Source organism: Scleropages formosus, chromosome 4, assembly GCF_900964775.1.
Source record: "Scleropages formosus chromosome 4, fSclFor1.1, whole genome shotgun sequence".
Lineage (NCBI taxonomy): Eukaryota > Metazoa > Chordata > Actinopteri > Osteoglossiformes > Osteoglossidae > Scleropages > Scleropages formosus.
The window spans coordinates 2,977,435-2,992,623 of record NC_041809.1 but is presented as its reverse complement, the minus strand read 5'-3'; the positions used below and the strand labels follow the sequence as shown (position 1 = coordinate 2,992,623).

Here is a 15,189-nt window from a genome sequence, read left to right as displayed (position 1 = left end):
TTTGTGGTGTTACAAATGTGTCTTTAAAAACGTACATCGTCACAAAATTTATGATTGAGGCTGCGTTATTATACATTTCCATATGTAAACCTGAATTGTGAAATGAAAGCGTGTGGAAATATGAAAAACCGGTGGCTGGAAAGGGTTAAATGGACTTCAGGAGCGAGCTGCATTGCGGGAAGTCACCGCTAGGGGGCTCTTTTATCTCACACCTGAAACACTTTCCATTATTTTCTTCTCGGTTGTTGAATTTGTTTATTTGAAACATGGATAGATAAACCAAAAATTATTTTTTACAATAAACCCAGTCCAGGTTGTAGTATTTAAGCATACTGAGAGAGTTCTGGATTTTAAAAATTTTTAGCCCCAGCAGAGGTACTTCTCCACCAGTTGTGCATACTGGCACATGTTATGTCATCGTTTTTAAAAGCTGAAAGAATTTCATAGGAACAGCTTTGAATGTAGCACAGGTCACATTATCTGAAGAGCTGCCATAGTCATTAACAGCCTCTGTCTGAGGCTTTCCTGCTGAGAGGTGCCGTCTTGGCCTTTTGGTTTGAATGTTGGAAGTTTTGTTTCCTCTGGGGTGGTCAGCTTCTTCCTGCATAGGGGCATCTTCTGGGCTGTCAGTTCAGCTGTCTCATTGAGGTTTTGTCTGCATCTGGTGTTATGCATGTCTCATAAGTAGCATAGATTCATCAGTGGTTTGTTGCATACGTTATATATACTACATTTTATACTCATTAGTAGTACTCACAATAATCAATGTCCACAGTAATAATAGCAACATTTCTGTTGCTTTACCATTTAGATGTGTTTATTTTATTCTTGAGTATACATTTTCTATTGAAAGTTCTCTGTTTCCCAGCTCATATTTCTTTTTTCTTTTTTTTTTTTTTAAAGTTGGCTTCTGGAATATTTTTCAAGATTCATAGCAACCAAATGAAGTGTGATGAAATCAAGTTCAAATGTAAAATTTGACAGCTCATGCTAACCAAGTGTAACTTCCTTCATGCGCAATATCTCAATGCCAGACTTAAAAGTTAACCATCAAAAGTAATATGTTATGCAATACTGCCATATGGAACATATGGAAGGAAGTGAATACTAGACTAGGTGCTGGAACATTCTGCAGTTGAGTGACTTTTATTGATGTTTTATTGCTGGAAAAAGAAGAAGGTGTTATTTTCAGCACATTTGGGCAAAAAGAAGGTGGTTACAGCTGCTTTCTTTCAAATTGCACATTAAATATGTATTAACGTGTTTTAGCTCTGCATTGCAACATTCAGAGTGTGATGTTTCTGGACGTGAAAATATAATACCCTAACATGTAACAGAAATGTTAATTAAAAATGAATTAATCATATCATTGATCAAGGGGTCAAAGTGTCTTTTCATGGCATGCATAAAATATGAGGTGTGATGATCTGAGATGAATTTCAATAGTTGAGAGAGACTTGGTCTAGCTGTTGCCCGAGATCTGGTGTCTAGACACAACGTGCGGCCCTGCTTATTTCTTAACACCGGTTTCTGGAGAGTTCATCATCACATCTGATCCGAAATACCAACTGGCAGCATTGGAAGGGACAGCTGATGTGTGTGGATCCTGTGCTGTTAGGGGCATCGGTGGCTTCTGTCTGCAGTGATTTTACAGGAGATGCACTGAAGACCGTTTTTCTCGCACGGATTACTGTGAGGGAAATGTACCTAAAGAAGAAGGGCAAAGCCCAGTAGGAGTGGTGAAATCCTGAGGGTACTGGTCCAGACCACCGTGCTCAACACCAGGGATAAACAACAGGTTGCTGTGCACTTATGGGAATTTCTGGGTGGTTGTCTTGCAGTGTTGCTTATGATGTGTTTCTTCAAACTGTGAGTGTGTGTACTGCTGCAACACATGTTTCCCTCCAGTTCCGTGCAGTGTCTGCAGAGGCAGAGCCCCCTGTCAGGGCAATATGCCTCGATTCGAGTGTCTGCTTCATTTTGGGACAAGGCCTGCGAGCCATGATGGCCGCCTCTCTCCACGTTAGTGTAGAAGCACAGCTGCTGATGGAACATGATTTGTTTGCGAAGCATCGGTCGCTTTCCTTAATGCACCCGGTCCAGGAGAAGGTCACTCGAGTCGGAGGGGAGCGCTGCAAATCGCAGGCGGCACCAGATCGCGGTGCTTCACGCCAAGCCGATTTGCTTCAGACTGTCGCGTCTTGTGACACCTGGGACGGAGAAGGATGTTGGGCTTTCTGAGCTTCCTGGGCTGTCTGGGTTGTCCTTTTTTATATCAGCCCAACTAGGGGGGACTGCTGATGGCAGGGGTGCCGAGCTGCTAATGTCGACCAGCCTCCCTTGTGCCATGCAGCTGGCGAGCGCCAGTCTGCGGCTTGATGAGCAAGTCTCCAACGGTGCTCTGCCTCCGCCCCTCAGTCTGCCTCTGTCACAGCTGGTGACGTCCATCTTTCCAGTTTTGACAGTGCTGTCCCAGCAGGGCACCATGGGAAAAGGAGGAATGCGCACGATCACCATTTTATTGAGGAACAGCCAGTGCCTGGGGCGGGGTGGGGGGGAGGTGTCAGGAAGCCTTGTGGGGGTGGGAGTCTATTACATTCAGTTTGCTTTGCTTCCCTGCCGGGTACTGCATTGACCATGCGGTCACATTTAGAACAGCAGGTGTCACATTTCAGCCCCCTCCCCCAATCGCTCCACTATGATAAATCAATACTTGGTTATCTCAGCAGGACCTGCTTTGTTTGGCCTTGTATTGCTGTGTAATGTGCTTGGGGTCCGTTCATCAGCACAACCCTGCATGGCCAAAAATGTACTCGCAAGTTGTCTGCTAAGGTCTCCCCTGCCCAGAAACACTGGAATTCCATTGTTCATCCCAAAATGTATGCAAAGGCCCGACCCGGCGGCTGCTTTTCTCTTCCTTCTTCAGTCGTCTGAGCTTTGACGAGAACGTCTCCATATTTCCAGACAGGTGTGTCGACTGAGCGTGCTCTGCTGGGTCATATGGTGCAGCATGTCATTTTTTTTTTCCCTTCCATGGTTGTGTCGCGACTTCCTTGGCACAGACTCGGTTTTGGGAGAGCAAACAAACGAAACACAGGGAGCCTCTTGGACTGCATTCATGGCCTCCTGCCGCCAGCATGTTAATGACTCCTGGAGGAAGTTTCTGAAATGTTTGCATATTAAAAATAATGGACAGGAAATCGATCCCAGTGCGCTGTTGTGTTGTACATTTCTCAAAACAATGCTGAGATAAGGACCCTTCTGTAAGAATTTCATGTAATATTGTTTTAAAGACAAAACAAGAAGTTGAGCCTAAATATATCATTAAGAAGGAACAGGCTCACTGTATGTTCTATCTGTTCTGTATTAGATTGTCTGTTTTTTGGCTTGCTGTAGATGCTGAACTGAGTCACTCTCTGTCCCAGTAGAGCTGCAGTTACTGTTGATTATTTTTCCCATTTTCATCAACTGCTTGTTCAGTGCAGGGTCATGGTGATTGGGAGCCTGTCCCAGAAACAAAGGGTGTGAGGCAGAGTACACCCTGGAGCGCGTGTGTGATAGCCTTGCGGAAGTCTGTCGCAAGATAATCACACACGCACTCATTCATTTACACATACATGCATTATAAGGACAATTTAGAGTCATTGATTCACCTGAAACACGTGTCTTTGGACTGTGGGAGGAAACCAGAGCGTCTGGAGGTATTCCACACAAAGACAAGGCGAACGTACAAACTCCACACGCCGAGCTGCATTTGAACCCACAGCCAAGGGGCTGTGATACACCAATGCTACTTGCTGCATGAGTGTACTGCCCAGGTTGTAGTGTTCAGAAGTACAAAAATCCCACTTCACCTTGATGTATGACTTTAGGTGTCATTCAACCCTTTCATTCTCGCATTGTTATGTTTTATTATATGAGTTTGGCTCTGGAAAGCTGTAGTGACAGGGTGGACAGAGCCTTCACCATCACCCTTTTTGCTTAGAAAGTTTGGTGTTTCTTTGGATATTTGAGAGTTGTTTCTGTGTCAAGTTAACATTTGTAATATTAATAATAGTGATGTATATGGGGGTCACCGGAGGTTGTCTTGTAATATTGCTGATGATGTTTGTACAAAGGGGGGTGTGGTGGTGCAGTGGGTTGGACCACAGTCCTGCTCTCCGGTGGGTCTGGGGTTCGAGTCCTGCTTGGGGTGCCTTGCGACGGACTGGTGTCCCGTCCTGGGTGTGTCCCCTCCCCCTCCGGCCCTATGCCCTGTGTTACCGGGTAGGCTCCGGCTCCCCGCGACCCTGTATGGGACAAGCGGCTCTGAAAGTGTGTTTGTGTGTTTGTACAAACAGTGTCTGTTGGGGTTGCTGTGTAGTCTTAAAGAGACTGATGTAAGCGCATGATGTTCTTGTGCTTACACAGGTAAAAGTGTAGTGTTTGTGTTTGATTTGCCAAAGTGTTCCCACATATCTCCTCTTCTCATTTCTCTTCACTGGCTTCCTATAGCTGCCCGAATCAAATTCAAGACCCTGGTTATTGTCTACAAATGCATCAATAGAACTGCTCCCAGCTATTTACAGGTCTTTATCGACTGCTACACCCCAGCTACGCCCCTTCGCTCGTCTTCTTCTGCTCGCTTGGTGGTCCCGTGCACGAAAGGTTAAAGTGTGGAGGTTCTCGGTTCTGGCTTCGTTGTGGTGGAACGACTTTCCCCTCTCGCTCGGAACTGCGGAAACTCTGTCTACGTTCAAGAGGGGTCTGAAAACTCACCTTTTCCGGACCCATTTTGCCCAAGATCTCTCCAGCTCATGTACGGCGCAAACCCTCATGCACCGTAACTTTATGAGCATCACCAGATAAAGCCTTTTATCAACCACTGCTCCGGCATTGTATTTGCTTGCTTGTGTATATATTTTTAAAAAAAAAAAAATGCCAGGAGGGTATCAGGATCGGTCTATCCTGTGTTTTATGCACCTACTTGAATGATAAACCTCGGTGCAGCAAGCGGTAGGCAACAAACTAGGTTTACTTGAGTCACATGTCTGCAGCTATGTCTCTTTCTCTTAATGTAATGTATAAATTGCACTTTGCCGAGATGTACATCGCTTTGGACAAAAGCCTCTGTTAAACGTAAATGTAAGTGCGCGCTACTCAATAGTAAAGATAATAAAGAACTTCCTGTCACCACACATTGAACTGCATACCTGCGGCTGTGCCAGATTCAGGGTGATTCTGTCAGATCAGAGATGGTTAAAGCTCACCCGGAGGACCTGAGTGACACCTCCATCAACTTTGCCAGGTGATGAGGCCAGCCGCAAGCGGTGCTGGGGGAGTCGGGGGGCATATCTGGCAGGCAGATTTTCTGTCCCTAACCCTGTAAACAGAGCAGCCTGAACCGCCACGGAAATGAATCAATTTTTACTGAGAGGCTCAGAGACTTATTAACAAGGAATGTGCAGCAAAGTTGCTGTGGTAAGATTACAGTGTGGTGATCCATGTGGCGTGAAGCCACACGTTGACGCAGCAGCCTATTTGTCATCGTCCCGTGCCAGACGAAGCGGGCCATATTTATATAATGAAAGGAATACGGACCGTTCTCCCAGACGTGCTCTTTTTCATCGCAGGAAATGGCATGAGGCAGCTTTGTAAAACAGACAGCCTTCTGGTCGTCCTCCTGATGGGCGACGTGACAGCCAGCGAGCAGCGCATACAGCGTGTTTGCTTGTCTGTATTTTGTCTTTTCACATGTTTGCAGCAGCTGTCATTTGGTAAGGCTGAAGGTTCCGCTGAGAGAGCCAACATCAGTTTGGTTTTTCCTAAACGTACCAGAAAAGTTGTCCTTGTATTTGTTTCCCCTGCTATCATGAGATCCTGCTGGTTTTGTTGATTGCCTTACAGGATGAAAACATGAAATTAAAACTAATGCGGTGTCACGCTGCTTGTGTTCATTTGTCCAAAAACCAGCAGAGTTAATAAAGGATATGGACAGGAGATATGCCTCATATGGACAAAAATTTAAAAAAAGGAAAGTGCTCCGGCTTCTACTCTTTCAAAGAAAAACTAAATGTAAAAGTCAGAGGATTTTTTTTTTTTTAATAATTTTTGTCTAATCTATCTGGCTGTCTTTTATTTTTAAGATTAAGCACACACCCAAGTACCACAGCTAATTAGCATATTGAATTAGTCATTACAGCATATGAGTGAAAATTGATAAATAATACATTGCACATTACTCAGTTTCTTAGAGGGACAGTGACCTGTTGTCTCCCCACTGGTATTGAGCTGTAAGTACTGTCTGTTTTTGCACTATTTATTTCTTCTTGTCTTATTCCAATCTTCTGTCACTGCTTATTGTATGTTTATCGTGCAACAACATAAAAATGCCTTATCTATGAATACATAATACATCTGATAATGAACTGAACCTAATAAAAATCTTATTGTCAGTTCATTCATTCATCCAATTTTGGTAACTTTTTGTCCTGAGCAAGGTCACACTAAGCTTGGGGCCTATCATTGGGTGCAAAGCTCATGGAAATACAACCTGTATGGGATGGAAATCCATTGTGGGGTAGCCACACGCACACTAATAACAGTTTCGAGTCCCCAATTTGTCTAAATAGCATGTCTTTGGAATGTGGGAAGAAACCAGAGCACCCAGAGGAAACCCAGACAGAGGTGGGGTAGAACATGCAAACTCCACACAGAGTGAGTGGGGATTGAACCCACATTCTCTTGCATCACGCTGGTGCTGGGAAGCAGCAGTGCTACTCACCGTGCTACCCTTGTTCAGTTCAGTTTCCAGGAAATTAATTTAAATTTAAAATGCAAATTAAAATGGGAAACTATGTAATTCATTTTTCTTGAAGGAGGTAAAACCAGAACAAGACCTAATTTGAATAGCCCCAGCACACTGCCTGGCTAAATGCCTCACCTTCTGCTTCAGGCATGGCTTGCCTTCTGTTGGAGGAATGCACTCAGTGAGGAGGTCCCTTAATTACCATGTTGTGCCTGTCTGTGGCATGTGCTGGGTTTGCCTGGAGCACAGAGTAAAAGGTGTCGCTAATGGTAAGCGATGCTTTTGAAACTCTTCTAAAGTGTGTCTTGGTGGAGAGCACACCTGCTCTCAGGCCTGCAGAAGCTACTCAAAGTCAGGAGAATTGTCAGAGGGATTTCCACGCACTGCAGTGTTAAGGCATTCAATTCTGATCAGAGATCATTGAGCTGTGTGGAAACCTACCGGAACCCGAGATTACATTTGGGTGTTAAGTGCAAAGTTTTCCCGGGATTTGCCCGTCCTTTGTCTACTCCCCTTTTTTTTCTTATTTTACATGTGCTTCTGCATTGCACTTGGAGAAGCTTTGATTTCGATGTTTAGTGCTGGCATGGCCAGCGTTGGGGAGTCCCTTTGGTGGTGGCGGTGGTGGAGCAAACTATCACCGAAGTAACATCGGCTTAGAATAGCAAAGTGCTGGGATCCCAAAAAGGCACCTGTCTGATTGCATGGGAGATGCCTGGCATGGCTTTCATACAAGTGCTGGTCTAGTCTCTAGCAATATTCCTTGTTTTGAAACTAAATGCCAGCGGTATTTCTGCTTTTCAGTCGAGCCAAGCGGGGCAAACCCTGCAGCATTTGTCATGCAGGAATGGTGGATCAGTTTCATTGGTTCAGAGGTTTTTTTTTTTTTTAAAACTGTGTTTTCTGAACCATAGCTCCTCCTGCCCTGTGCCAGACCCAGCCTGTCTGTCTCCTTCTTTTCTCCTTCTCTTTGTTTCCACTCTTCCCTGGCACCCTATTGCTTTCACTCACAGTCCGTATTTGGCACTCCTTCTCCGCATTTCCTTTATGGCCGACTCGTGAAGCAGGGGCCTGTGGGAGGCCAGTAGGAGTACGAAGATCAAAGTCGGTGTTCTTCTCATGGCAGCAAAACACATTTGTCCTTTTCAGTAAGATGAAAAAGACCCGCTGAACTCGAGAGCGGGCCTTCAGATCCCGGCACACGACTCTGAGAACGGAGCCAGCTGGTCTGCGTGAATCGAAATGAAGCTGGTCTCTGAAATCCCACATATTAAAAATTTGGGGAAACATTTGCTGCCGGATGAGGTTGTTCAGTTGTGGATCTGCATTCATCTGTGTTTCTGGAGCAGAACTTCTTTGATACTGTCCTTAGTCCCGTTTTGCGTGATTGAATAAGGGAGAGTCAGTGATTGCACATCTCAGCTGTTGGTCAAATATTGATTTTGTTTGTTCACGCTGCACAGGTTAACATGCATTTGTTCAGATGTCTTCCTCACAGATGTCCTAGATGTGCACCTTTAGATACCCTGGCTAACTTCCCTGGTGCCTCAGAGGTCACATGGTCTGTCTTGGCAAAGGTTTGTAGTGGACCAATTTTGTCCTTTGGAAGTCAGTGTCCCAGAAACAGGATGCATCGATGTACTTTGATGATAAAGCACAAGATGTTCAATTATACCGGTATGGCATTTACTTTACTCACAAAGTAGTCGTGTCAACGGTGTCTCGAATGGTAAGGACTAATAAGTCCTGTTTGCACTTCATTAGGGTCTTTAGCTTTCAGTCACAGATTGCCATGTTGGGAGATGTGTTTATGTGCACTGCCTGATGGGGAAATTAGGAAACATTTGGCTTTTCTATTTGTTTTTCTAAGGATGCAAACGTTTCCCCCAACTGATTCCTTCCAGAAGCTGTGTGTTCTCTAAGATGATCATTTTAAATGCAAAATCTTTGAGCTGCATGTTGAAATACAGTGTAATACACAACATTCATATAAATTACATATTGGCATATGACTGACTTATCAGATGGTGTGAAAAAGATGGCAGAAGATGGTGATGGGAATGACAAATTAATGCTTCAGCTCCACTTTTTCATGCAGTTGCTTATGCCACAATTTTTTTGACCTGTGCATTTTACAACAGGGTTGATTTGGCATGAAGCTGAAGCACAGATAACCATTACATGGTGAATCACGTATGTGATCATGTCACTAGCAGACAGCTTCAAGCATGTTTTGGGTTACAGTGAGCATGTCATCGTGGCTAAGCTTCATTAATATGAAAGGGGTCGTATGTTTTTCCACATCCCTCTGCGACTATGGCACACTGAAGATTCAGTGGATTGCGTTGTCACAATTTTAGACATTTAGTTTTCTGTAGAAAAGGTTTGGCTGTTGAACACCCTAAGATTTCTACTTATGGAGTAGAAAGATGGAGACATAGAATCGAGTTCCGCAGTAATCTTCATCTTCAGTTATTTGAAGCCAGTGGGTTTTTATTATTTTTTATTTATTTATATTTTTTACATGGAAAAGTGCAGAGTGCTGGAACAAGTAGCGTTCCACTGCAGTTTTTGGGTCTGACTGCAGCTTCAGTGGCTGTTATTTCAACCAAGTAGATGACATAGGAATGGAGCTTATTTTGCTAAGTGCCTTTTGGTGTTGTCCTCGCCGTGCTGCTTCCACATTTTCCACCTGCTTTTTCACCATTGTGCTAAAAACAGTGGTGACTCAGCCTGAACAAGCTGTTTACCGACAGTGAGTAAGGAAATACTCTGTGTGCTGCGACAGCTTTGAGAGGAGAGAATGACAGCAACAATGTTAGTTTTCCTTTAAAATTATGTAGTGCGGAAACAACTCTGCGCTGGGTGTTTGGCTTAAACTGGGTTCCTAGTGGGAAATGTACATGCATAAATGAGCCATAAAAAGTATTATTTGCGCCAGTCATTGCAGTCAAAGAAGGTGAAGCAGTGACGTTTAAATACGCCCCAAATATCCATCTTTTCCCCCGGGACCCAAGCTTCTTTTTCAGGCTGAAATACTGGGAAAGTTGCTGACCTCAGCTCAACAAACTTCGTTGACCTGCTTTTAAAAGCTAGTAATGATGGAGGGGAAAAAAAAAGACTTCACTTTCCCAGTGGGGGAAGCCAACCACGAGACCCAGGGGTGACCTACGGGTTAAAATGTTGGACTAACACCAATGGACAAGTTGCTGTGTTCCTAACCATGCTGGACCAATCAATGGGACAGCTAACCTTTGTGGTTCCATCTGTCCTGCTACAGGTAAGTTGATACACAAATGGGATGGTCCACAAATGAACGGGACCCGCCTCTGGTGAAAGGTCTGCCCCTGGGCTATACAGGAGTGAGATACGGACAGGACAAGCTGCTCCCCTACAGCCAATGGACAGTCTCAATGTAGAGCAAGTGGACCACTCGTGAAGGCAAGGGGGGGGATCAAGGGGGAGCCTGCTAAAGCTGTAAAGTAACATAGCATTACCCCATAAGGTCTGTTACCTTCGTTCAGCCTTTTCACGTCTTAGAAGCAAAAAACACCAACCCGCTGAACAGAGGGCATCTAGGCCTTCATTAGAGCACACTGTGCATCAGGCCGTTATTTGGATACAGCCTAAAATAAGGTGCTCATTAGCTTGACCACAACCATTCTCCGTTGAAAGCGTGTCGGATGTTTGTTAATGGAGATTGATGGTAATGAGCAAATGAGACAGTGTGTAGCTGTGACAGATGTGCCATAATGTGCTAGGTGGCCTGATACATAGCGCTCAGAGCACAGGGTCCTTTCCTCTCCGCCCTGCTTAGCCTCTGCCGTCCTTTTCAATGCCGAGGTATGCTTTGGTGTTTTCAGAGTGGCTTCTTATTCCAGGGAAGGAGTGTCTTTGTTATTGTCAGATGTTTCCATGTGCTGTAGATGAGGAATATATTGAATGAATGTACTGAATGTGTGTTTTGAACCCTATATTTACATGGTGTATGCTTGTTTTCGCAACTCCTTCTGCTTCATGGATAGTTTAGCTCCATGCAGTTCATGTTGCTTGTTTCCAGTAGACCGACATACTTCTTGCTTGTACTTCATGCTGTGCAGATTTTGTTCCTTCTGGCTGAATAGCAACTTCATGGACCAGATCTGACCTGCAGCCTTCAAAGACGTCCCTCTGTTGTGTGAAAGGCTGTAGACAGTGGTGAGAGCCAGTTTCCACACCACGAAGACCTGCTTGAGTGGGATTCCCCACTGTCTTCTGTTAGTTTTTAACGCCAACCATTTGAGCTACGAAAGCCACTGTATCTCATTTCCCTGTGACATCATTGTCCACATACAAAGCAACTCCAAATGTCCGCAAGATGTTCTTGTCCTCCTGAAGCCCTTCACTATGGGCCCTCTGCTGTTGAATCTGGACATCACAGGAGCACAACTGCTCTCAGATGACCTGCGCAACTGAAGGTTAATTAAAATGATTTCACCATTATCAGTAAGTAAAGAAGCTGCCTGGTCTGTGGCGGGGTAATTAAATTTTAAGAGGTTTAATTAAGAGCTTTATAAACAGGTGCAATGAGAGATCATTGTACGGCCAAAGTACATCTCTTGTTTCTTAATAAGTTATTGCTGTAGTCTCTTAAGTCCACTTTAGACACAACACTAGCTCATCAGGTGGTTGAGGAGTCGTATCACGAATGTGTCTTTGCACCTTTCTTCTAGGGTCAGAGTAGTAGCAGAAAACAGCTTCCTGCCATCACCGTTGTCTCCTTTCAGTAAATTTACTTAATCAGTCTTTGTTGTGTGAACTCTAGGTGCTGATTGATGGATCATGTTTTGTAGCGGTCTGAAACCAGCTTTCTGTTACTATGGAAATGGGAGACATCTTCATTTGTCCTCATTCCCAGTGTCCAGTTGTCTTAGCTGTTCGAAATGGACTTTCTGAGGACAGAATAGCTGATGACAACGTCCTTGTCAGCAGTACATCCCCAGCGAGAAACCTGCACGCACAGTACATGAATGATCAAATTTTTTGCTTTTTGTTGCTTTAATTCATGTAAAGCATGGTACTAATGTTACTTTGGGTGCAGAAATGAGCTACTTTTCTGTAAACTGCCGTACGAGACATTGAGTACTGTCTGTTCAGTCTCCTGCCATGTTAATCTCCAAGGATTCATTGCAACTTGCTTAGATGTGGGACCAGTGCCAGTACACTGTTGGGTTGTGGCCAGATTGGACTCTGAATAGCCTTCTTCAGCCAAAAGCTCCACACCCAGCCTGTTGACACAACATTTGGGAAAACCAAAAAGAGTAACAGCCATTTGTGCTCCTCAATACCTTCTGGACAGGAGGGCCAGATGACCACTGCTCTGCACCTTCTTCCTCAAGTAGCAGCAGGAGGAGCAAGAACTTGCCAGGCCAACAGACTTATGCAGAGTTAGTCTAGTTGGGTGCTGCTGATGTGGAAGGAATGCCTGGGGTGCAAAGGGCATGTGTGGAATTGTATTGTTACTGGCCCTGTGATGTCTCTGCCAGCCATGCAGATCTAATGCGAAGTGAGGGTTGTAGAGTGTGTGTGTGTGTGTGTGTGTGTGTGTGTATGCATGCATGTGTTTTCATCTTTTTTCCAGGGACTTTTTAAATAGCTTTTCTTTTGTCGGATTTATAAAAGCTGTTGACTTTAGGCAATGATCTACAATGACAGTGGCTTGGTTCTTATCGCCATTACTTTCCAACTTTCATTTGCCACGGTGGACGCATGCAGCTGCTTTGCCCCTAAAAGAGGACTGGCTAGCCTCGCCGTCCCAGGCTACGTGTGCTGGGAAATTAATGAAAAGAAGTGGTTTTGTCACCTTTTGTACCATGCTTGCCACTTGCTCTCTTAGAAGCTGGTGGGAAGGTCAGTGAAGGAGACCTTCCAGGCCATCTCCATAATCCCCCTAAGTCATGGTGGTTTAATGTAGCCCTCTAGACTCTGGTTGTTGCAGGATGCTGGACTGTGCAGAGCCCAGTATGAGCGCTGCGTCCATATGTTTGGCCTCTCTGGACAATGCCGGACTGCACAGGGGCTTGTTTATTCTGCGATAAAAGGGACCAGGCTTCTGCCATCTGTGTGCTGTATGCTGTCATGACCACCGGATGGCTGCGCTGACGGGAACACACCATGTTCCTCTTACTGTTGCCATTGCAGTGTTTATCCAGACGGGGTTTACTGTTAAAATCCGTTCCAAGATATAAACAAAGCAGTCACTTTACTTGCAGGGGTGGGTCACAGATTCTTTTTTGAGGTCCCGTGAAACTTTTCCTAGTGATTTCACTCACTCGGTCCCAGTTACAAGTTGTTTTATTTGTTTGTTTTTTTTTTTTTTCCACTTGTTGCTTAGTTTTTATGCAAATCAACTTGCTGTATTCACTCCATTGATGCAGCTGGGTATTTTTACTGGATCACTACCTGCTGTCTGTCTGCACTCTGAATAAGAAGTCTTTTATGATTTTAGCATTGTTATCACACAGCACTGGGTTTAGAGATCACAGTCCGTGGGTGGATGGTTCCTTCCACTTAATATATTTTAATTACATGCCTTGCAAATGCCTTGTCAAGCTATTCTGATAGTTGGTGACATTTCCAGGGAAAGAGGAATCTGAACAAGTGATGTCCTTTACGTTTGCCTTATTGGCAGAGGATGACATTTGTCTCCAGAATCATTTTCTTCCAGAAAAAATAATTAGATGTAATACATTGATCAATCATAATCTACTGTCCCTTGCAGTGGCTTCTGTCTGAGGGAATTTTGATGAATGCAGATAACACAGGGTACCTCAACTGAGTGTGGAGTTCTGGAGTGGGTGCCTGAGGGTGCTTGACGTGCTCCTGACATGGACCTTGCTGCCTGCCTTCACGGAGACGCAGTTTGTTCGGGGCTTATCGGCTCACACGTAAACATTTCTATTGTAAAAGTGTGGGGGAGGGTGGCACGGTGGTTGGACAGAAGGAAGCCCTTTCTTTCTATGGGGATTATCTCAAATTAAGCTCTGGGATGTTTGCACAGAAGGCCGGCAGATCTGTGTGGATGTACTCTGGGGTGGGGTGGGTCTGGTGTGGTCAGCCTGACAAAACAGGATAGCTCATCTGGCCAGTCCTCATGAACTGGATGAGACAGGTAACTGCTATGAAGGTCCTGGCAGCTGCCAGGTGATCCTGCCTGGCTCTTCATCAACACCTTGGCCTCCAGCCACCCTGTCCTGGCGCCTCAGCATGTGCCACATCCCCTGATCCAGAGTGTCGCTGGCTCTCTATATACGGTCATTCAGCTGCACTCTGGGGGCTGACAGTGCCATATTTTTCCACTCTGTGGGGCTATGAGGAGGCAGAGCATTTGGTCAGTTTCTGCTGTGTGACTTCAGTCAAGGACCACTGAGATTGTCAGGAATAGAGGGCATGGCGGTTGTCTGGGTTGGTGTCTTCAGGCTGCAACAGCCTTTGTGACGAAGACCACCTCCTTCCTGTGCTAATTTCTCTTCCGGTGACCAGTGGCTGCCGCTGCATGGTGGAAGTCTGTTCCTGAGTGCAGCTTGAGACCCATTTAAGTCTTATAGCTTTATATAAACATTTATGCAAAGTAATTGTTCTGCTGCTTTGATGGAGTGGCCTGTTTGAAAGTGTTCAGCTGGGAAGCCCTTTGGTGGACGACTCTCTTTGTATGCAAAGGTTGTTTTGTTAACCCCCCCCCCCACACTCTTTGCCTTCCACAATATCCATGCTCCAAATGCTGCCGCCCCCAGCATTCCCACCAGCCCCCCACCCTGTGACTCTGTCCTCTGTTGCTCAGGCTCTCATCTTAGTTGAAGGAACTCACAGTTCTGAAGTTCTGGAGATGGTTTCAGCATTTTCTAAAGGTGGGAGGAGCAAAACTGACTGCAATATGATTCCAGCAGGGTTGTTCACACGGGGTGGGCGCTGACCCATGAGACACCAGCACCCCTAGATGTCGTCGATGCAGATCCAGCAGCAGAAACGGAGAGATGATGAAGTGGGTATCTGGTCACTGTCAAAGGAAACCACAGCAAGAGGACAGCTGAAATTGAGAAAGGTTAGTTCAATGTCAAAGTAGCTGTTTACTATTGAGTGATATGACTTTCTGTTCAGATGTGTGGGAGAAGAGGGTCCAGGACCATCTTACACCATTGTCCCATTTCTGTTGCTCACCAGGCACAGACAAATGTTTAGTCAGGGGCTTCAGGGTGAATATCAACTGTTCGCTGTCCCCACAAACCTTGAGCCAGAAGACCAGACCTATGCCATGTCACATCCCTGCACCACCCGCTCTTCTCTCGGAGCACAGAGCTCAAGTTCCCCCATTGGGTTCCTTGACCCAAGTGTAAGGGTATAAAGTGCATAGTGAAACAGCAGTG

The 15,189-nt window shown here is 45.2% G+C and overlaps 1 protein-coding gene across 3 annotated transcripts in view; it reads left to right on the top strand.

Annotated features, from left to right (window-relative positions):
• Positions 1-15,189, top strand: part of LOC108927126 (signal-induced proliferation-associated 1-like protein 2) — an 81,940-nt gene that overhangs the window by 1,013 nt on the left and 65,738 nt on the right. Inside the window, exon 2 of one of the 3 annotated variants that reach the window (XM_018740212.2) lies at positions 14,713-14,867. The exons of 1 other annotated variant lie outside the window; for it this stretch is intronic. The gene's annotated coding sequence lies outside the window, so the exon portion shown is untranslated. Of the gene's footprint in view, positions 1-14,709; positions 14,868-15,189 lie in introns of all 3 variants that reach the window. One more of the 3 variants, XM_018740210.2, reaches the window with a different exon arrangement.